The 24389-nt window shown below is 49.8% G+C and overlaps 1 protein-coding gene across 2 annotated transcripts in view; it reads left to right on the top strand.

The window, feature by feature from the left end:
• The first annotated feature begins 15354 nt into the window (after positions 1-15354).
• Positions 15355-24389, top strand: part of CD82 (CD82 molecule) — a 156632-nt gene continuing 147597 nt past the window's right edge. The window contains exon 1 of one of the 2 annotated variants that reach the window (XM_069221794.1): positions 15355-15495. The gene's annotated coding sequence lies outside the window, so the exon portion shown is untranslated. The remainder of the gene's footprint in view (positions 15496-24389) is intronic. The other variant, XM_069221795.1, reaches the window with a different exon arrangement.

Here is a 24389-nt window from a genome sequence, read left to right as displayed (position 1 = left end):
TAGTCATCCCAGCTGTGTCTAAAAGCCCAATCCGAATGCCTTGGTTTGAAAGCTCTGCCAGATTAAATTTGTTTTACCAATACAAGGCTGTTTTTAGACAGCCCTCTGCGGCTACATTGTGGTGTGGTGTCCGAGTGACCATCAGCTCCATGTTGCTGCCATGGTGTCACCTTGCGCTGACCTTAATTCTTTAGAACATTTTTATGTGTTCTGCTAACATTCAACAGGGGGTATTTGTGATTCTCTTTCTACTGAGGTCTTACCCACAACCTAGAGCCGCAGTTTGCTCTGCACAATACTGATGTAGGTTTATTCGAAGCCCACCCTTCACCCAGTGCCCAGTCGCCCCTAAGAAACACATCACCAAGAAAACAAGGACAGCCTGGCACCAGCTCTCCTTACTACAAAACTGAAAACATTATCATCAGAATGGGACTTCAAAACTGATGCTCAAGCCTTTGTGTCTTCACATCTGGTTTGGTGGCAATGCCCTGCTGCATGGCCTCCCATACTCTACACTAGTCCTCCTTAAGGCAATCCTGCATGCCGTAGGATGCCTTCTCAAGGACCATGTCACCCCCACTCTGCTTGATCTGCGCAGGCTCTTCTTGCCAGCCTGCACCATCCTCTAAACCAGCGGCATCTTCTGCAAAGCTGCCATGTTGTCACAGCCAGCACACCAGCCTTTCTGGTACCTAGACGCATAGATGTGTCAACTTAAAAAAAAACTACCTTGGTGAGATTAAGGAACTTGGGGGTTGGTCCTGAGAGGGATTGTGCCCTGAACCCGCTTCCACTCTAGATATGAGAGTGCTTCTGAGCGGGCAAGCCAATCTAGAGAGGTGGGGCTTTGTCCAAAGAGCCCCCCAAAACAAACAGAAGCTCACAGGTCTGCTGCTGATGTGCTGGAAAGGTTGTAAAGCCCAGATGGATATCACCTGTGTTCAGTCTCCACCAATAACTTAAAAACCCACTCTCTGCTGGAGTTTCCAACTCATGTTGTCTGCCACCATATATCGGTTCTTCTACCCTGTTAAAGGAGCCTATATCCTGGGAGACATGGTGGCACCATGTGAGTTGGCAGGTCTGAGCTCATCATTTCCTGTGGCTCTTGGCGCACCCGCAGCCAAGACACCATCAGAGTGGATCCTAACAACTTAAAAAATAAAAACCAAGGCAACAGTCTTCTTCATCTGTGCCCAGAGGGTCTGGAGCAACATCCCAGCATCCATAAGGTCCGCTGCTGCCCTGCTCCAATTTGGGAAAGAACACTACATTACTATGACGCAAAAGTCCACCTCCACTCTCAGGACACAGCTATCACTCCAATGACTCTTTGACTGTTTTTTTGCCTTTGACCATGTACTGTGTTCTGCTGACACTTCGATAGGTTCCAGCTATCCACACAAATACTTTTTTTTGTTCTGAATAATTTACTAAATTTTTAGTAAATACAGAAAATATGCACATATTACATATATCAGAGGCCCAACATGGCAAAAGAATGACAAACACAACAGGTGATATCAGAGGTATGAGTAGGGGACCGACCAAAAGATGCCATAAGGTCTATATCGGGAAACACAACATATAAATGTCATACTATCATAATACTCTCATCCTATATCAAAACATTGCATGTAGTAATGAAAGATAGACACAAAGGCCTAATGCTACAATATTCAGCTCATAAATACATCTGAAAAGGCATATCAGATGGGAACATAAACATAACCCCTCTGCGAACCCACATGAACTTCCACCCAATCTCTCTCCCTTCTCAACCAAGGTCATTGAGAAAGCCATTAACCAGCAACTCACCACCTACCTAGAAGACCACAAACTTCAGGACGCCTCTCAAACTTTTTTCAGAGTCAACCACTGCACCTAATCCGCCCTGACCACCGCCACAGACGACATCAGAACCCTGCTTGACCAATGAGATTCAGCTGCTTTCATTCTCCTTGATCTCTCAGCAGCGTTTGACACAGTCGGTCTACCACCACATGTTGATCAAGAGACTCCACCAGATAGGGTTGCGAGGAAATGCCCTTCAGTGGATTACCTCTTTCCACTCCGGCAGATTGCAAAGAGTCCTCCTCCCTCCCTCCCTTCAACTCTGAACCCAAAGACATCATATGCAGAGTGCCACAGGGCTCTTCCCTTAGCCTCACCCTCTTCAGTGTCTACATGACCCCCCGACCAGCATTGTCAGAAGCCTTGGACTAATAACTATATCCTATGCAGAAGACACTCAACTCATCCTCCAGCTATCTAAAGACACGTCCACTGCAAAAGTCAAGTTCCACCTCTGCATGAACTCTATCACCAAATGGATGAAGGACAAATGCCTCAGGTTGAAAACAGACAAACCAGAAGTCCTCCTATTTGGAAACTCTGCCTCACCCTGGGATGTCTCCTGGTAGCCCGACGAACTTGGTCCTCCTCCTTCCCCCTCTAATGCCACCAGGAACCTGGGGGTGTTCACAGAAAATAAACTGAGCATGGAGAAACAGATCAACCCAGTCACTGCCACCTGCTTCTCCACCCTACGTATGCTGCGGAAAATCTTCAACTGGCTCCCAGTTACTGTGGGAAGAATAGTCACCCAGGCACTCATCACCAGCCGCCTTGACTAGGGAAATGCCCTCTACCCAGGAATCTGAGCTCACCTCACAATACGACTCCAAGTCAACCAAAACTGAGCCGCAAGACTAATCCAGGGCCTCTCTAGAAGAACCCACATCTCCCCCCCACCTAAGGAACCTCCACTTGATGCCTATGAACAAACGCTGTCAATTCAAAATCCTGACTTACACATACAAGGCCTTTTACAACCTCAGACCCACCTCAGCCACCAACTGAACTTCTACCAACCCTCCAGTCACCTTTGCTGAGCAACCATCTTTCTTGCAGTCACCCCTCGCATCCACCACAGCTCCTTCGGAGGCCACGCTTTTTCCTTCATCACAGCTAAAGCCTTTAACAGCCACCTGTCCCATCTGAGAATGGTTGCATCCATCCAGGAGTTCAGGAAAGGCCTCAGGACCGGGCTTTTTGACTAACGTTCTGCAGCGTATAGCGCATGCATACCCTCATGGATGACAAGTGCACTATACAAACCCACAGAGAGATAGATAGGGAACGAGAGATAGAGAGGTAGAGAGAGAGAGATAGATAGATAGATAGATAGATAGATAGATAGATAGATAGATAGATAGATAGATAGATAGATAGATAGATAGATCGATCGATCCTTTGGGCCATTATGATTAGATCTACAAAGCAATAGAAAGGACGAACGGAAGTAGGTAAAAGTAAGGTGAAGGAGTGCACGCAGGACAGCAGACCCAGGGGAAGGTGACAAATTGTATGCATACTTCTAAGGTAAGTGACTCCTGCCCACCATGTGTGAAAGGAGATGGTATTCAGTACTTTTGACTCTAGTTAGATTACTTTAATGGCCACCGTCAACATAAGGTACAATAGAGCCAGATCGCTGTCAGGTAAGTCCAGAGAGGGGTTTAATGCATATGGTCCCCACATAATAAGGGGCACATTTAGGGGAAAGGACACCCTTAAAAAATGGTGAGACGTTCATGAAGCGCAGCCCAATAAGTAGAAAGGTGCTTGCATGTCACAAACCTATGATCAGGATTAGCAGTAACTTCTTTGCAGGACAAGCAAAGATCAGATTCAATCAAATTCAGCTTAAACATTCTAGACGGTGTCCAATATAAGACGTGTGAGGTATAAAACCACATCTGAGACACAGAGGGAATCATTTTATTTCAAAGAAGATTGTTAGAGATTTGTAGCCAGTTGGAGTCTGGAATGGGAGGAAGATTCAATGTTCGAAGATATTTAGACCACCGTTTCTGAATTGGGGAGGAAGATGTGATGAATGCGCTATGTAAAACCTTGTACATTTTTTATGCTACGTGGCCACTGCTACTCATTTGCTGAATAAGTTGAGGGAGAGTTCAAGGAGGAAGTGTATCTAATTAAGAGATTTTCACTTTGATTTTTAGAAAGCTGTAGAGATCTATATTGGATAAGGAGTATTTCTCTTGGAGTGAGGCAAAGGGGAGAAGGATGCCATCCACCAACAGGTTAGATACCACCTCAATACCCGTTGATGCCCAACTTTGGCTGAGACCGGTATTACTGTTTTTGGATTATTCCATAAAGAGAGGGTCAAACATTTAGATAGGATGGAGGACAAAACTGTATCCACCATCTTAAGAGTACAAATAGTTTCAGGGAAGGCCAGGGTAGAGCAAGGTGGCATCAGAGTGGGCACTATCAATGCTGCCAGTAGTGAGCATGGTGAGATAAGGCGGCGTTCCATCGAGGCACTGCCATAGTGGACCAAGTATCAAACCAGCAGGCACCGCGTGGGACGAGAACGGACATTTGGTAATGAACTGATTGGCAAGACTGCATCCTCCCGTCGGGCATGGTAATCTGAGCTTCTTAACGCTCATTCTGGGTTTTTTGTTGGACAAAATGAAGCCAGAGGATAGCTTGTTGGCTGTAGTAAAAAAACCTTAGGGATAAACATACAGGAAGCATCATGACCAAAAAATTCACAAATGGCTTAATCATCATTTTTCAAAGTTTCCAATCTCTTCCACCACAATATGAATTTTGGGGACCCAGATAGGAGATCCTTGATTTTATCTAAGGTCTTCTGCACATTGATAGATGATGACTCAGAGAGATAACTGGAAAACCAGATGCCAAGATATTTAGTCATTTTGGGTTGCCAATGAAGACCGGAAAGTCCAATACAAGAGAAGTCACAGTGGACACTGAGAAGCATAACCTCCGTCTTATCTCTGTTTAAGGTGTAGCCCGACAATTCCAAAAAGACTGAATCAGGAAAATGAGGTTGTTGTGTCAGGGTTTTCTGAGGAGATAAATAGATCATCATTTATTGGTGGCTGTGTTGAAAGTAAGCGATCCAAATGTGACACCTTTGATATCAGGAGTAGAGGTGGGCGGGGAGCTCTGCCGGCGGAGCTAACAGAGGTTTTGGCACCCCACGTTCTGCTTGGAGAGCGGAGTTTGTCCAAAAAACTCAGCTAGCCCCGCCAGTAGAGCGGAGCTCACCCAGGGTGCACTCCAGCCCAGTTATGGGCTACACAGCGCAGACAGTCTGCGCATTTGCTGTGTAGCCCATAACTGGCCTGCATTGTGCACTCTCAGCATGACCGACATTGGCACGGCAGCTTGGAGCTGCTGCCGGCACCAGCTCTGATCCACCAGGCCTCCCTCCGCTGCCCGGGTTGGGCCCGGGAACAGGGGGTAGAGGGAGGCAGAGAGCCAGGCCACTGTGGAGGAAAAGAGGAACGGAGGACCCCCCCCACCCCCCACGGAGGACCCAGGTAAGTCCTTGTCTCTCTTGTCCTGCACACTGGTGCACAAACAAGGACTGAAACTGGCAGGGTCATAGGCAGCGAACAAAAGCTGCTGTTTAAGGCCTTTTTGCACCAGTCTTCCTCGTGTCAGGCTGGTGCACAAGAGGCCTGGCAGCTTTCGCTGCATGGGGCAGGCCTGATTTCAGTCCAGGACCGTAGGCAGCGAAAGAAAGCTGCCATTTCTGGCCTCTTGTGCACCGGCCTGCACTGCACATGGGGCAGGCCGGTGCACAAGAGGCCGAAAATGGCAGCTTTCACTGCCTACGGCCCTCTCCTGAATGCACCCGATCTCTGAAATGCTTAGCGGGGTTGGACCTAGCCCGACCCCGCCTATCGCTTCCGATATTTGGCACATTCAGGACTCTGTGGCTCACAGATCTCTGCCTCTGTGGAATCCCGAGGAGTTTGTAATCAGCTCCGCGGAATTCCACAGACTGGAAAGCCATGAACTCTGCCCAGGCCTAATCAGGAAACTCATTAATAAAAACCAACAGAGGGTCTATCACCAGAAGGAACAGAAGGGGAAATAGGGGACAACCTTGATGAGGGCTCTGATGTAGAGAGAAGGGGAAGATAGATCTCTATTGATTCTTATCCTAGCAATCGGTGCAGCCTATAGCAACATAACCAGAGAGGAGAAGAAGTCACCCGAATTGTAACAATCCAAGGACACCTCAAGAAAAGGCCAATATACTTTAAAAAAAAACTTTTTGGCGTTAAACGCAATAGCCGGAGAAAGGGCAAGGGTGGCTTTCCTGATTATGTGGCTAAAGAGACGGGTCTTATTGAACGCCAGTCTGCCCGTCACACACCCAGACTGTGGTTGACGAATCAGTTTAGGGATCAGAGATTCTAGTGCTTTTCACTAGGGTATTAGGTAGACTTTTGCCTCCACATTTAGAAGGGAGATGGGTCTGTAGTTCTTAGTGTCAAGAAGGTGTTTCGCCTCCTTGGGGAGGACAATTATGGTAGCCTCAGTTGCCGAGCCGGAGACTTCACCGGAAAGGGCACAATGTTGGAACAGTTATTCCAGGGATGGCAAGATTGACTCAGAAAGGGACTTGTATACTCTATTGGGAGTCCATCAGGACCAGAGGCCTTACCACCGGGGATGGGTTTAATTGTCAGAACAATTTGTTCAGACTTAACTGCCTTATTGAGGGATAGTTTCTCTGCATCTGAGAAAGATTTCATGGGTAGGTTTTTAAGGAAAAATGCAGAAGCATATTTTGAGGATACAAATTAGGGGTACTAAAGAGACATAGAATTTTTAAAGATCTCTAAAATGTCTGAGGCTTTAGTGTTAGTAGTGGCTTGGAAATCTTTAATTGCTGTTGTGATAGAATAATTATGTTTAAACTTCAGGTAAACTGCTAGGGATTTGCTGGCTTTATTTAGATAGAAGAGTGTTTACTCTCTTGGGTCTGAACTGTCAAGTGTGCTTTCTTACTGATAATGGAATTATACTCATATTTGAGTCTTTTAATCTCTGCCATCAGAGAGAGGTCATTGGAGTGTCTATACAGAGATGTTGGAAGGAAATGCCTCCTTGGCATGGTTACCCTCTGACTTTTTGCCTTTGCTGATGCTAAGTTATGACTTGAAAGTGTGCTGGGACCCTGCTAACCAGGCCCCAGCACTAGTGTTCTTTCCCTAAACTGTACCTTTGTCTCCACAATTGGCACAACCCTGGCACCCAGGTAAGTCCCTTGTAACTGGTACCAAGGGCCCTGATGCCAGGGAAGGTCTCTAAGGGCTGCAGCATATCTTATGCCACCCTAGGGGCCCCTCACTCAGCACATGCACACTGCTTCACAGCTTGTGTGTGCTGGTGGGGAGAAAATGAATAAGTCGACATGGCACTCCCCTCAGGGTGCCATAACAACCTCACACTGCCTGTGGCATAGGTAAGTCACCCCTCTAGCAGGCCTTACAGCCCTAAGGCAGTGTGTACTATACCACAGGTGAGGGCATAGGTGCATGAACACTATGCCCCTACAGTGTCTAAGCAAAACCTTAGACATTGTAAGTGCAGGGTAGCCGTAAGAGTATATGTTCTGGGAGTTTGTCAAACACGAACTCCACAGCACCATAATGGCTACACTGAAAACTGGGAAGTTTGGTATCAAACTTCTCAGCACAATAAATGCACACTGATGCCAGTGTGCAATTTATTGTAAAATACACCCAGAGGGCATCTTAGAGATGCCCCCTGAAAACATACCCGACTTCCAGTGTGGGCTGACTAGTTTTGCCAGCCTGCCACACACCAGACGTTGCTGGCCACATGGGGAGAGTGACTTTGTCACTTTGTGGCTAGGAACAAAGCCTGTACTGGGTGGAGATGCTTCTCACCTCCCCCTGCAGGAACTGTAACACCTGGCGGTGAGCCTCAAGGGCTCACCCCCTTTGTTACAGCGCTACAGGGCATCCCACCTAGTGGAGATGCCCGCCCCTCCGGCCACTGCCCCCACTTGTGGCGGCAAGGATGGAGGAGATAATGAGAAAAACAAGGAGGAGTCACCCACCAGTCAGGACAGCCCCTAAGGTGTCCTGAGCTGAGGTGACTCTTACTTTTAGAAATCCTCCATCCTGTGGATGGAGGATTCCCCCAATAGGATTAGGGATGTGCCTCCCTCCCCACAGGGAGGAGGCACAAAGAGGGTGTAGCCACCCTCAATGACAGTAGCCATTGGCTACTGCCCTCCCAGACCTAAACACACCCCTTAATTCAGTATTTAGGGGCTCCCAGAACCGAGGAAGATAGATTCCTGCAACCTAAAGAAGAAGAAGGACTGCTGACCTGAAGCCCTGCTGTGAAGACAGAGACGACAACTGATTTGGCCCCAGCCCCAGCGGCCTGTCTCCCTACTTCGACGAAAACTGCAACAGCGACGCATCCAACAGGGACCAGCGACCTCTGAAGCCACAGACGACTGCCCTGCATCCAAAGGACCAAGAAGCTCCCGAGAACAGCGGCCCTGTTCAACAAACTGCAACTTTCTGCAACAAAGAAGCAACTTTAAAGACTTCACGTTTCCTGCCAGAAGCGTGAGACTTTCCACTCTGCACCCAACGCCCCCGGCTCGACCTGCGGAAAACTAACACTACAGGGAGGACTCCCAGGTGACTGCGAGCCCGTGAGTAGCCAGAGTTGACCCCCCTGAGCCCCCACAGCGACGCCTGCAGAGGAAATCTGGAGGCTCCCCCTGACCGCGACTGCCTGTAACAAGGGACCCGACGCCTGGAACCAACACTGCACCCGCAGCCCCCAGGACCTGAAGGAACCGAACTCCAGTGCAGGAGTGACCCCAGTCGACCCTCTGCCTAGCCCAGGTGGTGGCTACCCCGAGGAGCCCCCCTGTGCCTGCCTGCATCGTTAAAGAGACCCCCAGGTCTCCCCATTGCTTTCAATACCAAACCCGACGCCTGTTTGCACTCTGCACCCGGCCGCCCCTGTGCCGCTGAGGGTGTACTTTCTGTGCCTGCTTGGGTCCCCCCACCGGTGCCCTACAAAACCCCCTGGTCTGCCCTCCGAAGACGCGGGTACTTACCTGCTGGCAGACTGGAACCGGGGCACATCTGTTTCCATTGAAGCCTATGTGTTTTGTGCACCTCTTTGACCTCTTCACCTGACCGGCCCTGAGCTGCTGGTGTGGTAACTTTGGGGTTGCCTTGAACCCCCAACGTTGGGCTACCTTGGACCCTGTAAGTGTTTTACTTATCTGTGAACTTAACAATTACTTACCTCCCCCAGGAACTGTTGATTTTTGCACTGTGTCCACTTTTAAAATAGCTTATTGCCATTTTTGTCAAAACTGTACATGCTATTGTGGTTATTCAAGTTCCTAGAATACCTGAATGAAATACCTTTCATTTGAAGTATTACTTGTAAATATTGAACCTGTGGTTCTTAAAATAAACTAAGAAAATATATTTTTCTATATAAAAACCTATTGGCCTGGAATTGTCTTTGAGTGTGTGTTCCTCATTTATTGCCTGTGTGTGTACAACAAATGCTTAACACTACCCTCTGATAAGCCTACTGCTCGACCACACTACCACAAAATAGAGCATTAGAATTATCTCTTTTTGCCACTATCAACCTCTAAGGGGAACCCTTGGACTCTGTGCACACCATTTCTTACTTTGAAATAGTATATACAGAGCCAACTTGCTACAGATGTCTTTTCTTTAATTGTGTTATCTAAGTTGAGAAAGGGTTCTTATTCTTTATGCCATTCAGCTGATGCAGAAGCCCCTATTAGCACATTTCAGGGTGCCCCATAAGACCACCAGAGAGAAAACTGAACCAGTGACTTCCTTTAAAATCAAGAAATGCCTTTATCCAGCCATAGTCTGCACTCTTCAGAGTTTAAGAGATCAGTGTTCATGTACAAACCCCTTCTCTTGGGCCCTGTGGTGGAGAATTTAAAAGATGCTGTGGTGGTCGCGTGGTCAGAAACTAAAATGGGTTCTATTAAGGAGTCCAGAAAGTCCAGAGATAGACCAGCACTGAGCAAAATATAGTTGATCCTAGAGAAGGACTAGTGAGGGAAACAGAAGAACCTGAAGTCGCATCCTGTAGGGTTCTGCAGGCACCAGACACCTAATACTTTATGGGTCGTGCATGAATTGATCATGCCTTTATGTGCTTTGGGAGGTCTATTTTGGACTGCTGATTGTCTGTCAAGAATTACATCCATGGGTAAGTTGCAGTCTCCCCCAGAATGATGCGTGCTGACTCTGGTAAGGAGGTAAGATTGGAATTGTGTGCCAAAATGGGGGATTGTCACCATTGGGATGTATACATTAATGGCATAAAGTTTCACCATCACCACTATTTGAGAGTCTGGTAATAGACCATCAGCCCCCGATGTCCTGCTCCACTGCAATGATAGAGAGGCCGGAGCATTTTGCAATGAGTGTAACCACATCATTCTTTTTGAGACCGCAGGGGAACCAGCCAAGTCGGAGATCGGGCCAGTGCAAAGGGATAGGGCGTGTTTGTGGCTGACTTTAGGTTCTTGGAGAAAAATTATACCTCCTTTGAGACCAGTTGGAGGCAAACATGTATGAGGCAAAATAAAGCACAAGAATTCACATTAATAACCATGATTCGGTCCATCGGTCCGAAGGGGGTGGGGGACTCATCCAATGAACATATAGGAGGGGGCAATCTATGATAAAACAGGTGTGTAGTAAACACAGCACTCTTACAACAGCACTAGGGCAACAAACATCAAAGTAATCTGTAGTCCACAACCCAAACCCCAGCTCTATGAGGGTTGAGACTGAGGTAATCAGCAGCCACTCAAGTCCTGGAGCAGTCGTAACACAAGACAGGAATACGATGCAAATGAGGAACATCTGTAATAACACCCAGATTGTGCAGCGCAAAGTGACCAAAATGTGAGCTGCGTAACAAAAAAATGTCAGCACATCTATAAGAGGGACACAATGTAATTCATATGAAAAGATAGACTATCATCGGTGCCCCGGGTGGTGATCGGAGCTCTGCCATGGACCGGAGGTATCAAGGTCACAGTTCCAATACATGTATGGACAAGGCCAAATGTACATAGAGAAGTCGCACCAGATACAACCTCGAAAGAGTCAGGTGGAGGGGAAACCAGTGGCACCATCCTCATCCACGTGAGGCTCAGACGTATTGTCCAGGAAGGTACCAAGATCGGCAGGTTCATCGAAGATCTGTGTTCTGCCTCTGAAGACGATTTTTAATCTTGAAGGACCAATGAATGAGTCCGGTGGGTGTGCTTGATTTCAAAGTCTCTTTAAAAGGATATTTGTAGGGTGGCCGGGATCCAGGACTCTAAAAACTTTACCATGGAAGAGGCTTTCATCTTTGCGCCCTCAGGAAGTCCAAATATTCTGAGTTTGCGGAGTCTGCTCCACTCTTCGATACTGGTAATGTCCTGTTTGAGGGAAGAAATGATCTGGTCTCCCCTTTGTAACTGCTTCCCATGGGCTGCAGCAGGATCCTCTCTGTTTCATATTCCAGATTCAGCATGGGTGAGACTAATGTTCAAACTCTTCAGCTCTCTCCTGATACCCACCACTCCCACTTGAAGGAGATCCGTGTTCGTCTTGGTACAGTGTGCAATGTCATGCGCTGCATTAAATCTTTATCAGGGTGGCTTCCATTGTAGTGGAGTCCTTCGATTTATCCTTCATAGGGGATTCTGGTAGTCGGGGGTTCCTGTCCGGAGCATTTCTTGGCATCTTTGGCATCTGACATATTGTATTATTTTAGTGTGTTTGAGGTCGCCCAGTGCGGTGGGGTCTGAGAACAGAGAGACAATTCAAAGGCCCAAAGCGCTGATCCCAGATGAGGTGTCACAGGTTGAGGGGCAAACACTGCAGATAGCACTTTGTGGACCAAAACTGCAAGTCCAGGTACTTTCTCAGATTTATACCAGCGACTGACTACCGGTCGCTGGTATAAATCTGGATTTCAGATGGTCCATTCCACCAAGGAAGGAGCATCTGAAATAGACAGATCAGAGCAAATCCGTGCTGGTCAACTTGAAAAAAATGAAACAGGTGGAAAGAGAGCCTCAGTAAGGCCGCGTAGACATCATCAGTGTGCTGTAATGTTAACAGAAAGGCGCAGTAGTTGCATTGATAATAGCCGTCGACACCTCACCGTCTGAGCAACCAAGATGAACGGGCCAGTGCATTGACAGCAGAAGCTGAAGAAAGCAGAGCATTCTGCAGGTAGAACATGAGCGGTAATCCATGGACCAAGCTTTGATGAAGAGACCAGACATCACTGGAAGAGCAGAGAAGATGAACAATAGCAGAGTCAGCCCAGGGTAGGCATGCCTTGGATATGAACAGTTTGTGTGAAAAAGGAGCCAAGCCAATATTAGGGGGCAGATTCATGGTCCATGCAAAGAGTCAGCAGCCGGGATCAGGCCGTGGGTTAATTATGGGTGAGACGCAGGGCGCTTCAAGGCTCAATAGCAAGAGGGAGCCAGAGTTCTATTAATTCAGTGTGGGGGTGCTGTCGGGAGGATTCACGAATACCCCCGACTCAGCCGATCAAGAGTTCTGTACGAATGCCAGCTCCTGGGTCCTCCGCACAGATATCACCATAAGGGATAGCATAGTCACTCGGGCAGCACCATCTTGGGAGCTACCCAACTTCACCGAGGCCTTTCAACAGCCCAGGCAATCAATCAATCAATCGGTCGATTTGTAATGCACTGCTTATCAAACCGGGGGGTATCCAGGCGCTCTGGGAAGTTGCTGTGTGTCAGTGGCTACTCCTCAAATAGCCATGTCTTGAGCTTTTTCCTGAAGACTAGGAGGGTGTGAAATGTGTAAAGGTAGGGGGAGGGAGTTGTTCCATGACTTTGCAGCAAGGTAGGAAACACAAAACGTGGGCCGCCAGCCCGTTGCTGGCGAGCCCTGTAGCTCTGTGCGGACCCAATGACACAAATCATTGACAGAGCAGCAGCATAGCTGACGCTAAACGTGCTGGCACAGTGGATGCTCCGCAGAGCTCGTAGGAGAGCCACTATCCAGCACAGCCCTCAAATCTCAACCCCCCCCACACACACACAATAGAGTACTGAGTGGATGGAAGTGTGGCGGATTTCAGTTCAAAATATTCCCATCTGGTTGAGGCGGTATGTGGTTGCTGTCGCGGCTGGCGAAAGGGCATAGTGGCCGGACGAGGGCAGGGGGAACAAAACAAAGTTGAAAAATATATACAAAGAAGAAACTTACCTTGACCGCACCGCTGCTCTCTGCTGCACTTCAGGCACAGGCTCCCAGACTGCCCGTGGCCAATCCTGACGCCGCTCAGAGCAGTGTTATGATTGGCTGGAGAGCCCTGGATGGGCGCTGCAAGGCAGACTGGGAGCCTGTGCCTGCTCTCTCCACCCCGGCAACACAGTGCCGGGTTGGAGAGCCCTGTGCGCATGTGTGTTTGGCCGGCTTGAGACGGTTGGCAAAACATACATGCGCACTGAGGAGGGAGTGCTGAGCACTCCCCCTCCCTGCCTTTCATTCCCCATGGCCCGCCCCTTTAAAAATAAAAAGATAATAAACATTGTTTATTATTGTTTTCTTTTTTAAGGTTTTCAGCTGCTGACAGGGGGGCGGCGCTCCTCCGCCATAGCGAAGGAGCCGCCCCTGTGTGGTTGCCGAAGCCAGGGTAGAAACCACCATCATGTTATTTTATCGCTCTGATAACAGTTTGCACGCTCTGCAACATACAGACCTGCTTGCAGCCATGAAAGAGCAGAAGATAAACATTTTGACAACACAGCACTAAAAAGGACCAGGAAACAAAAAGTCCAACTCACCCTGTAATAGGCTAATTCTCCCATGATGGACACACAACACACTCTTCTTTTATAATGATTTTGACCCTCAATATTCTGAAATCACATCTCTCACTAACATCCCGGAATTAAACTGAAGCCTCCTGATGGCTCACATGACCCCTCTGAAATATTAACTTTTCCTCTCTGGACATAGTGGACCGCTGCTTAGGCTAGGTTTGCGATAAATATAACATACATACATACATACACATAGTTTAGGCAGGAACTGGATCCTATAATATCTGGAACAAACTCTAAATACAGAGTGAAATCCTTTTTCCTAAACAATGATGTCCCTCGTGAGGATCACTCACTTTTTGGACTTGAATCCTCATTTGGAGTTTCCCCAGGCTGCAGTGAGGTGGGGGCACGGGGGAGGGGGGCGGGGTCAAAGGGTATTTTCCAGAGTTCCACTCATCTGCTCCCATGGAGGAGGAACTGACCTTTCCCAAATAGCTCGGACAGTCCTCACTGAATGGGGTTTTCCACATCGTGGGTGCCAGTCACATGGAAAATGAAACAAGAAAAACCCAGTAAACCAACTCCAAATAGAAAGTAATAAATGGAATGGGGGAGGGGGGGGGGGTGACTCAAGAAGGCTCTCCCTGCTGACATCAGCTGTGACTTTCAAGTCATGAGACTGAATTCTGGCACGGTCAATTCAGCCTTTCAGCCTTCCCAGGTCTATAATGTGGTACCATTAAAGCGAGTTAGACTTATGCTTGTTTTTTTAAACTCTTTCTTAGAAATGACTAAACTGAGATATTAAGCACTGCACAAAAAAATAAAACCCTCTGTTACTAATGAAAACTTCCGTCTGCGTCCGCACGAAGCTTGCAAGAGACTCTCCTGCAGTGTATAGGGTTTGTCTTTTTAACCAACAGTATTTGTGATGCTACATGTTAGGATACTGCTCCATACCTGAACTTTTAAAAGTGACACTACAAAGCCCATAATGCATTGTGGCAGTGGCCTGACGCTCAGTAAATGCACTCGGTATCTATGGGTGGTGAGTACATTCTATAAATGGAGTGGTGCAGTATAGTGGCGAGGGGGGGGAAATGTTCTGTTATTTTTCTCATAGTTTCCAAAACACGGCTGCAGTTTGCAAACCTCTCACAGCGAAGACATGTGGCCTAATGGACAGCGCTGCCGAGTCCCGGCGTCACAGCGACTTCCTGTGATTCTGGGCTAACTACTTAATCCACTGGTGTCTTTAAAAAAAATATCTGTCCTTGTGTAAAGTAATCCGGTGCTCGTGCAGAGCCCTTGGGCCAATTTTATCAATATCTAAAATTGTAAGAAATAAAAAAACGATGCTCGTTTGGTTCTATCCATCTTTAGCTGCGTTTGCAAAGGAGGTCCGTCTAAAATATAAATAAAAGGCGCCCCTCTTCCACGAAGCCCCGGGTGCCGAGACACCCTCTGTTTCACTCCAAAGATATGTTTGGATTCCGATAAACAGGCGTGGATGGGGGAGTTTTATCCGCCTGCTGGAGGGGAAGGGTTCACCCCGGTGCTCCCCAGAGCTGCCACCAGGGGGAGGCCTGGTGTGGGAGGGAGGGAAGGAAGGAGACAGAGCTGGAGGGAGGGGAGAGACTGCTCCGCCTGAGACGCCACCTCCACCGAGAGCCTCAGTACAGCTGGAGACGGCCAAGGCAGTCACATCTCCCGATCGGGTCTCTGCTGGTCTAGGAGTCGGGGTACCTGTGCAGGTAAGTGACCCGGTGAACCCCAGACTCTGCCAGGGGGAGGGGTGGGAGTGAACCTGGGCACGGTGGGGCGAGGAAGTTTTCAAAGCGCTTGATGTCTGCTCGGCGGGCGCACAAAGGTTCCCTTGTGGTCTCTGGGCGTTTAGGGGACCCCGGCCGGCATGGGGGAGGGTGGCCGGGAGGGGGAGCTTGGTACATGCCCCCTCTCTGGGGGTGTTTAAGGTGAGGTTGTTGAGTTCACTAGTGTCTGTATTTTTCCATGGGTGACTCGACGGGTGCCCCGGGGGTGGGGGGAAGAGCGCAGACTCCTTCGGGAGAACTTTGCAATTAACTTCAAAACTTTTCTGGGAGTCTAAAGGGGGGCGAAAGTTCTGTTTACCCGCCCGACCAGCTGCGGTGCCCTAGTTGGGTGGATGGCATTTTCCGTATAAGTCACGAATAAAAGCATAATAGTACATTTAACGGGGGGTGCGGGGCGCCCCTTGCCCGGTTTCTGATGCAACAAGCTTCGTTTTGCGCCTTCTCACCTTGGGAGGTGTGTGGCCTCTTTGGGAGGGAGGGGGGTAGATGTGTGTGGTTCGTGGTCTGGCACACAGTGAGGGCTTGCGGTGTACCTCCGTCTCTTTCTGAAAAGTTGCCCGTTTGGGTTCTTTGTTCGGCCTGCCTGGTGAGGTGGGCACGAGGGAATAAGCAATTTACTTGAATAGTTCGCGTCTTCTTGCGCCTACATGCCTTCTCACTGCTGCTTCGCCGCGCTAGACACGAGTGCGTGGACTCCCTGCTGACGTAAACTTCAGACCCAGATTCCATATGGTTTCCAGTTTTACACCTGCGCGATCGGATTCCTGGGCTTGTAGGGGTGGCGTAGTGGGAATCCATGTCACCGGACACACCTTTTAAAGTTCGGAGTTTGAATGTACACAAAGGTGCATTCTGGGAGATGTAGTGTTCATTTATTACAATTGAACCAACACACCTGATGACAACATTGATACGTGAGAGCGAGGTCCAGGGATGGAAAGTGGTCTCCTGGTCACCCTAGCAGCGTGACAGGTGGCCATGTGGGATGTGGGTGAAGTGTGCACCCCCAAGTCAGCCACAGGCGGGAGTGAGTACACGCTTGTCGTGGCTGATCGTGACACCTCTGTGCCTGGAGGGGATGTGTGCGGTGACACTGCTCAGACGTACCCCTACACCTGGCATGTTAGACCCCCGAGAGCACTGTCACTAGTCTGAAACCGTGTTTTCTTCAGGCTGACGAGCTCTGGACAGAACCACACGTGTCTCTGATTGTTTCAGATGGTTGAGAGGTGAAGGACGTGGTTTGTTGACTTTGAAGGGTGGGAGGGGCGAAGATAAGTGTTTAGGCTTGTGATGGTCTTTGGAGTACTCTGGAATCAGTGGACGCTCCCCTAAAATATATAAAAAGCTGTGGGGCACTGCATGCGTGTACGTGGGTGTGCGCCATAATTGTCGAGGGGGTGGCGTAGCCCCTCTAAAAGGCACCTGAGCAGTTTCCGAGGTCACGAGCGGTCACGCTCCATCGTTAGCGCCTAGACAGAGATGGGAGCTGTAGCTCCCCTGCCACCCTCGGGGGTTTGAAAAGGACGCGCACTGCTGGGGCAACAAGTCCTACCTTATTCTCAGGGGTTCCTCGTGAGCATCCAGGCCCAGGTGAGAAGATGAGGCCTCGCCACCAGAGCTGCTGACCCTGGAGCTGGGGAATCAGGTTCGGGTCTCGGCGTCGCCGCGGCGTCTTGTGATTTTAGGCAAATCACTTATTGTCCCAGTGTCTTAAAAGAATGTGACCTTCGACCTTGCAATGTATATGGATTTAAATAAGGCGCAGAGCGTTCTCAGTGGTGCCTGGGTGAATATGCACGCGCACCCCGGGGGCTGAAACTGGAGGTATATCCCTCTCAGTTAACATGCAGGCCTAGAGGTGCACATCAGTCTCAGGGGCTCTTCAGTGACCATTCCAGGCTGAAAGCAGAAATGCACCTCTCGCCCCACTTTTTAGCACAGGAGCAAACCTAGGGGCAGAGATCAGTCAGCCCTCCCTTCCATGGAGCCCTCAGTACATAGGCTGCTGACTCCTCTGGTACCCTCCCCCCCCCCCCCCTTTGCACTCCCCTAGCCTAGGACCTGAAACAGGCCCCACACACGTCTCCTCACTATAAAAGTATTCCCAGGGCAGAATCTGGCTGTGTGCTGACACCCTCTGGAACCCAGAGGTGTGGGTGTGAAGGCCTAGGGGCTGACACACACCTCACACCCCTTCCCTCTCAGGGACCCCTCAGCACTCAAATAACCATAGGGGCAGATGCAGGCGGCTGGATCCCTTTAGGATCCATAGATGCAAGGAAATCCATGAGCTGACACAAGTGCTTAATTTGTAAATAAAAAGGTACCGGTGCCCAAAGCCCTCTCCTTAAACTCGCAGCTGCTGCAATTAAATGTGTGAACACTGAATACTGAAGCGGCGCAATCCTGAAGCCATCTCGGGCCTCTTCAATCCATATAAAGCCACTCCCGGCCCCTTCAGCTCACTCTTGCAGCTTTCTCCCTTTGTGACGCTTTTTCATTTTTCCCTTCCCCCGTCTATCCCATATGTGTCTTTTGTTAGCAGCAAATGCTTGAGGCAGAAGAATAAGCCCCGGCCCTCAAAATTAAGTGCTGGTGCTCAGCACCGGAAACAACAAGCACAAATGAAGCACTGACTGACACGGATATCACACTTCTTACCTCCCAGGGACCCCTCGGTATACATTAGGGTGAAACAGGCCATAGCCCACCCGTGGCATCCACCAGTGTGCATAAGGCGCCCCTTTGAGGGTGAATCTTGGTGATTTCAGTCAGATGGGAGGGGGTGGGTTTCTCATCAGGTCTGGGGGTGTATAAGAAGGTATGATGAACCTGCCACCTCAGTCCACTGTCAGAGTTTGGGGGTGGGGGGTGTTCTAGGGCAGATCATGTGACAACTTCAAGGTTTCTTGTTCACTTACAGACCTAGGAGCTGGGGTATGTCGGGTATTCCTCAGTGCAAGTGCTGGAATGAAGGGGGATCCAGCTGGACCCAGCAGCTATTATTGAGACAGATCAGGGATCTGGATGCCATCGGTGAAATATACAGGATTTTATCTGGTGCAATTTGCAGACACCGGGTCACATTCAGCATCGCCTGCATGTTGTCTGTCTTTCATTCTGAGCAGCAACTTGTAGGTGGTGAAAGGGCCTTATGACTACTTTCACTGCCAGCTGGACCCAAAACAAAGACCTGATTTAAAGAGCCATGGGCCCTCCTATTGTTTCAGACTTATTCTGGCTGGGTGTTACCTGAAGACTAACACTTCGATGCCAACCCAACAGAGGAAAGCCAGGGCACTCAACTTGTATCACTTCATAAGTACTTGTGAGAAACTTAAGATTTGGAGTCGACCTTTTCAAGTTTTTCGGTCCCTGTATATGCACTGCTCAGGCACTGCAAGAGTGTCAGACGTATCAGTGTGTACAAGCATTTACAAGAAAAACAATTAAAGTACCACTTAATTTTTGTTTATGCTGTCTTTTATAGTGCTACTCATCCAGGTGTACAGTGTCAGCGCTTTATATCACAAGCACAAATTATATATTGACATAAATTATACACATGTTTAAATCAATGTACGGGATGGTACATAAGACAATTAAGGTTTCAAGGTGTAGGAGTCCCCCTTCATCTTGACTGGTGGGGATTGCATCAATCAATCAGTGATTTCTAAAGTGCGGCTAATCACCCGTAGGGTCTCATGGCGTTGTATGTGGGTGTGCTGATCAATCAATGAGCCAGGTCTTGACTTCCTTCCTGGACAGCTTCAGTGATGTGGTCTGCCTGAGCGTGAGAGGTAGCCCGTTCCATGTCTGGGCCGGGACATAGCAGAGGGATCTTGCACGTTTAATGTGCATGACCGGGAGAAACACAGGATTTAAAACGTGAGGCAGTGCCTGTGGTTGACCCTACAAATATGACTTCATCATTACCTTAAGAAACCCTTTTTAGCAGCCTTATAATAACAACAGATCGAGAAAAACCCAATAAGGTTCTAAACCTATGCCTTGCAGTTTGCAAGCAGGGCCTTGACGCTGATTCATAGCTCACTGTGCTATATTAGAAGGATTGCAATTTATGAACTGGAAGTAATAAATGGATCTCTTTGTCAAAAGCAGTAGCCCCTCTACCGGTCTACATAAAATAAAAATCTGCATGATAAACGAGCTGTGTAGGAGACATTAGCCACAAGAGTTACTTAAGCAATATTATTATTATTTCCTGAAATAGACTGGGGACACAAAGCTCTCCGTAGCAGGTGCCTTAACCCCATAGGACGTTGCAGATTTTGCAGCCAATCAAGCCAGAACAAATTCACTGTCACCTCTCTCCTTGTCGCCAATGTCTTTCTGGCAGTTTTTAAAAATAACTGAATAAGTTAGCTGTCATACTGTGTTCATGACTACCCTCCTAGCGACTCCACCCCTTTTTTGTTGTACACCTTGATCTTCCAATTTATGGGTTCCCAGAGTAAAATGTTTTCTAATTCCAGCACTGCTCAGTGCACAGTGCTTGACTTTAGAGACCTCGTAATAAGCAGGGGATCAGAGGACGTGAAGCCATGTGCAGAAACCCCTTTATTCACAAGCAGAATTGGGGGGTAGGGAAGGTGGGCCGACGACAGTCCTAGGGGTTAAAGCACAGACCTAGAGTCTGACACAAGTCCCATGACACCAGCAGGCGTTCCTCGTGCACAGGGAGACTTGGGCCTGAAGCAGGCCACGTGTCTGTCGTGCACCCATGAACCTGTTGGGTGTCTTCCGTGGTGTGTGTGTTGGTGAGTATCCCATGATACCCAGGGGACCCTCAATGCACAGACAGACATGGTGGCTGACACAAGGCACGTGACACCTGCAGGCGTTCCTCGTGCACAGGGTGACCTGGGCCTGAAGCAGGCCACGTGCCTGCCTGCACCCATGATTCTCCTTGGGTGTCTCCCGTGGTTGTGAGTGTGGTGGCAGCAGCAAGCAATGAATACATATTCATACGGGGCAGTTCGCTGGATTCCCAGGGTCACACATGGCGTAGGCGGGGGAATGAGTGTGTGTGATTCACGGAGCGCTGCGCCCTGGTATTTCCGAATTCTGCTCAGCTATTATAGGGCCCAACAAGGTAGCTCCAGCCGGGGTGAGGCCATACCTCGATCTGTCCAGCCGAGACTCGGACCGCTACCTGGACAGATACTGGACTATAAATAAAGACTGGGTGTGAGAACAGTGGGTGCCGGTGCTGCCTGCCCAGCCAGCTCTGCGCCTTGAGTGAAGGAAGGTGCATATAGCGCTTCCTCACTGATGGACCCGCCCCGAGGCGGCTCCAGAGGGGGCACCTCCGCAGCCCTGTCTGAACGCAGCTTCACCTGCGCGTGTTATTTTATTAATTTAAAGTTTTGTGAAGCGCCTACCACGCCATTCTCGACTTTAGGGCGTTTTACAGTTACAAATATAAGTGTTTGAGGTACAATTGACCGTAAAGGGCACCGCATCACAATCGCAGTGACATTAAACTAGAAGGGAGCCTCGTCACACGATTATAAACTTTAAGGGAGAAGGACACGTTTTTGTTGTGATGGCGGAAAATTAGACAGGGTGAGCTTGGCTGCATTTGTTTGTTGTGAATGGAGTATTTGTGTCTTTATTCGTCTGCCTGCTGGTCTGTCTGTTCGCGTGTGCCTGTGTGTGTTTATGCCTGTCATGATCTGTTCGCCTGGTTGTGTGTGTGGTTGTCTATCTGTTCGCGTGTGTCTGGCTGTGTTTACCTGGATGTCTGTGCAGGCTTATATGTTTTTATCTGTTCTCCTGTGTTTTGCGCTTTTCACCCTGTTCGCATGCGCCTGTGTGTGTTCACCTGGATTGCTGTGGCTGTACACATCAGGCCTGTGTTTGTGTGTTTCTGTTCGTGGCTTCCTCCCGTGGCGCGTCTGGTTCTGTTTCCCTGCCTGTATGTGGGGGTGTGTTGCATTGTGTGATTCTCGGCACGGGTCTGTGTCTGTTCATTTAGACACGTGTTTGTTTCGATCTTGCCTGTTTCTGTCGGCCCGCGTGCCTCTGTATGCAGGCCTGTGTGCAATGCCGCAGCTTTGGTTTCTTTTTTAAGGCGTATTTTTATGCCAGCATGTGTGTGTGTTCGTCGTCGTGGCTCTGTCCGTTTCTGTCGGCCTTTGTTTAGGTGTGCAGATCGGTTTTTGCCTGTTTCGGGGTGTGTGTTAGCCTTTGTCACTGTCTCTGTCTTCCTATATTTAAGTGTGCAAATATGTTGTTACCTGTCTCGGTGTGTGTGCATCTTTGTGTGTGTGTGTCGCAGGCCGCCACTTGCTGGGCCCCACTCCGGGAGGGGCTGTGCCCCCAGGCTGAACTATGAACACTGCAGCACACACAGAGTGTACACTCACCGTCACAGCCCCGGCCCTGTGTGTGCACTCACCGTCACAGCCCCGGCCCTGTGTGTGCACTCACCGTCACAGCCCCGGCCCCGGCCCTGTGTGTGCACTCACCGCCCCGTGTGCACTCACCGCCTGCCCCCGAGTGCACTCACCGCCCCGGCCCCCGAGTGCACTCACCGCCCCGGCCCCCGAGTGCACTCACCGCCCCGGCCCCCGAGTGCACACACCGCCCCGGCCCCCGAGTGCACACACCGCCCCGGCCCCCGAGTGCACTCACCGCCCCGGCCCCCGAGTGCACTCACCGCCCCGACCCCCGAGTGCACTCACCGCCCCGACCCCCGAGTGCACTCACCGCCCCGACCCCCGAGTGCACTCACCGCCCCGACCCCCGAGTGCACTCACCGCCCCGACCCCCGAGTGCACTCACCGCCCCGACCCCCGAGTGCACTCACCGCCCCGACCCCCGAGTGCACTCACCGCCCCGACCCCCGAGTGCACTCACCGCCCCGACCCCCGAGTGCACTCACCGCCCCGGCCCCCGAGTGCACTCACCGCCCCGGCCCCCGAGTGCACTCACCGCCCCGGCCCCCGAGTGCACTCACCGCCCCGGCCCCCGAGTGCACTCACCGCCCCGGCCCCCGAGTGCACTCACCGCCCCGGCCCCCGAGTGCACTCACCGCCCCGACCCCCGTGTGTGCACTCACCGCCCCGACCCCCGTGTGTGCACTCACCGCCCCGACCCCCGTGTGTGCACTCACCGCCCCGGCCCCCGAGTGCACTCACCGCCCCGACCCCCGTGTGCACTCACCGCCCCGACCCCCGTGTGCACTCACCGCCCCGACCCCCGTGTGCACTCACCGCCCCGGCCCCCGTGTGCACTCACCGCCTGCCCCCGAGTGCACTCACCGCCCCGGCCCCCGAGTGCACTCACCGCCCCGGCCCCCGTGTGTACTCACCGCCTGCCCCCGAGTGCAGGGGCGCCTGTTTTAAGGTTGCCTGCTGGTCTGGGGAAGCATAAACGCAGGATTCAGAAGGTAACCCAGCGGTGAGGGTTGACTTCACTATTAATCTATTTCTGCCCAAACCATTTTTAGCAAAATTAGGATAAGCAAAGGTTGGAGAAGGAAATCGACTTTCTAACCTGTACCATGCAGTTTGCAAGCAGCTCTTTGATGGCCGTTCATAGCTCACTGAGCTAGATTATGATTGTAACGTATGAACTGCGCAGTAACAGGAGCATCTCTGTGACACAAGCAGTCTACCACTGAACATTGCACATAAAATACTGCTCTTTGATCTGCATAGTACACGGTCTTTGCAGCAGGCACATTACCCCTCTGTGCTACCTCGGATTAGTTAAAACTCTCACTAGGCAAAACTGATCTCTGTCCAGCAGGTACATTATTCACCAGAGCTATCTTGACACTTTCATTGGTGTCTGAAAACACTATTGGATATACAAGGAACTCTGCAGTGCTTTTCAAACTGCTACAAAACCAGCCCACCAGTAACAGAAGCGCCCCCACCCTTCCAGCCTCCCAGGGAAACACCCTAAGTCCTAGGGCCAGTCCAGCCTTGCCTGAGTGCCAGACGTGTTACTGGCTGAGTTTTGTTGAGTAATGGAGGCCTCCATGTAACACACCTGCTGTGAGGTGTGCATTAGGTAAGACGCTGAACCTCCACGAGGTGCTTACTAAGGAGTTTCCACACACACCTAAAGTAGTTGTGTATTGGTGTTACAGGCGTGTGCTTCTAAAGCTCTTGGCGTGCGCCTCCTGTGTCTTTAACATGAACATTAATCCACTTCAAAGCCTGTATGGCAGGAAATTGATACACACTCACTTGTGCTCTATACACAGGTCCAAGTACATTTAAAAATAAAAGTATGAGGACTGTGGTGCTGTGTGCAATGGGGGTGGGGTGAGTGAGTGTGGCGGTGGGATCAAAGGCATGGCTAAAAAAAAAAATATTCTGCATTTTTTTTTTTTCCACCTTCAGGTAACTACATAGGAAATAAGGCACAGCTTCATTGAAAATACAATCAGTGGGATATACACTATTGTACAGGATGAAACCTCTGTTAGTTAATGCACTGCAGAGGTCGGTGTCTGTAACCAGAGATCCACAGAACTTAATCCTGATTGGTCCAATGGAGAATAGTGGCTTGTGTAAGTTTATTGCAAAGAGGTCACAATCTGTGGATATGCAAGCCATTGTTTTAAACTTGCATTGCACACAGTATAAAATAAGCTGCTATAAAATGTGCAAAAAGGTTTGATATAAAAGTGCTTTTAAAATATAGATTTTGGTAACACCCAGACTGTACATTTTTAGGGCCCAACCTGCGAGTGCATGCACGTGCCATGTGTCTCGTATGCAAGATACTGTTGTTTTCAGTAAGGGGCTTGGAGCCCGCCTGTCACTCACCAT

This window comes from Pleurodeles waltl, chromosome 3_1 (genome assembly GCF_031143425.1).
Source record: "Pleurodeles waltl isolate 20211129_DDA chromosome 3_1, aPleWal1.hap1.20221129, whole genome shotgun sequence".
Classification (NCBI taxonomy): domain Eukaryota; kingdom Metazoa; phylum Chordata; class Amphibia; order Caudata; family Salamandridae; genus Pleurodeles; species Pleurodeles waltl.
This window is presented reverse-complemented; position numbering and strand designations above follow the sequence as displayed.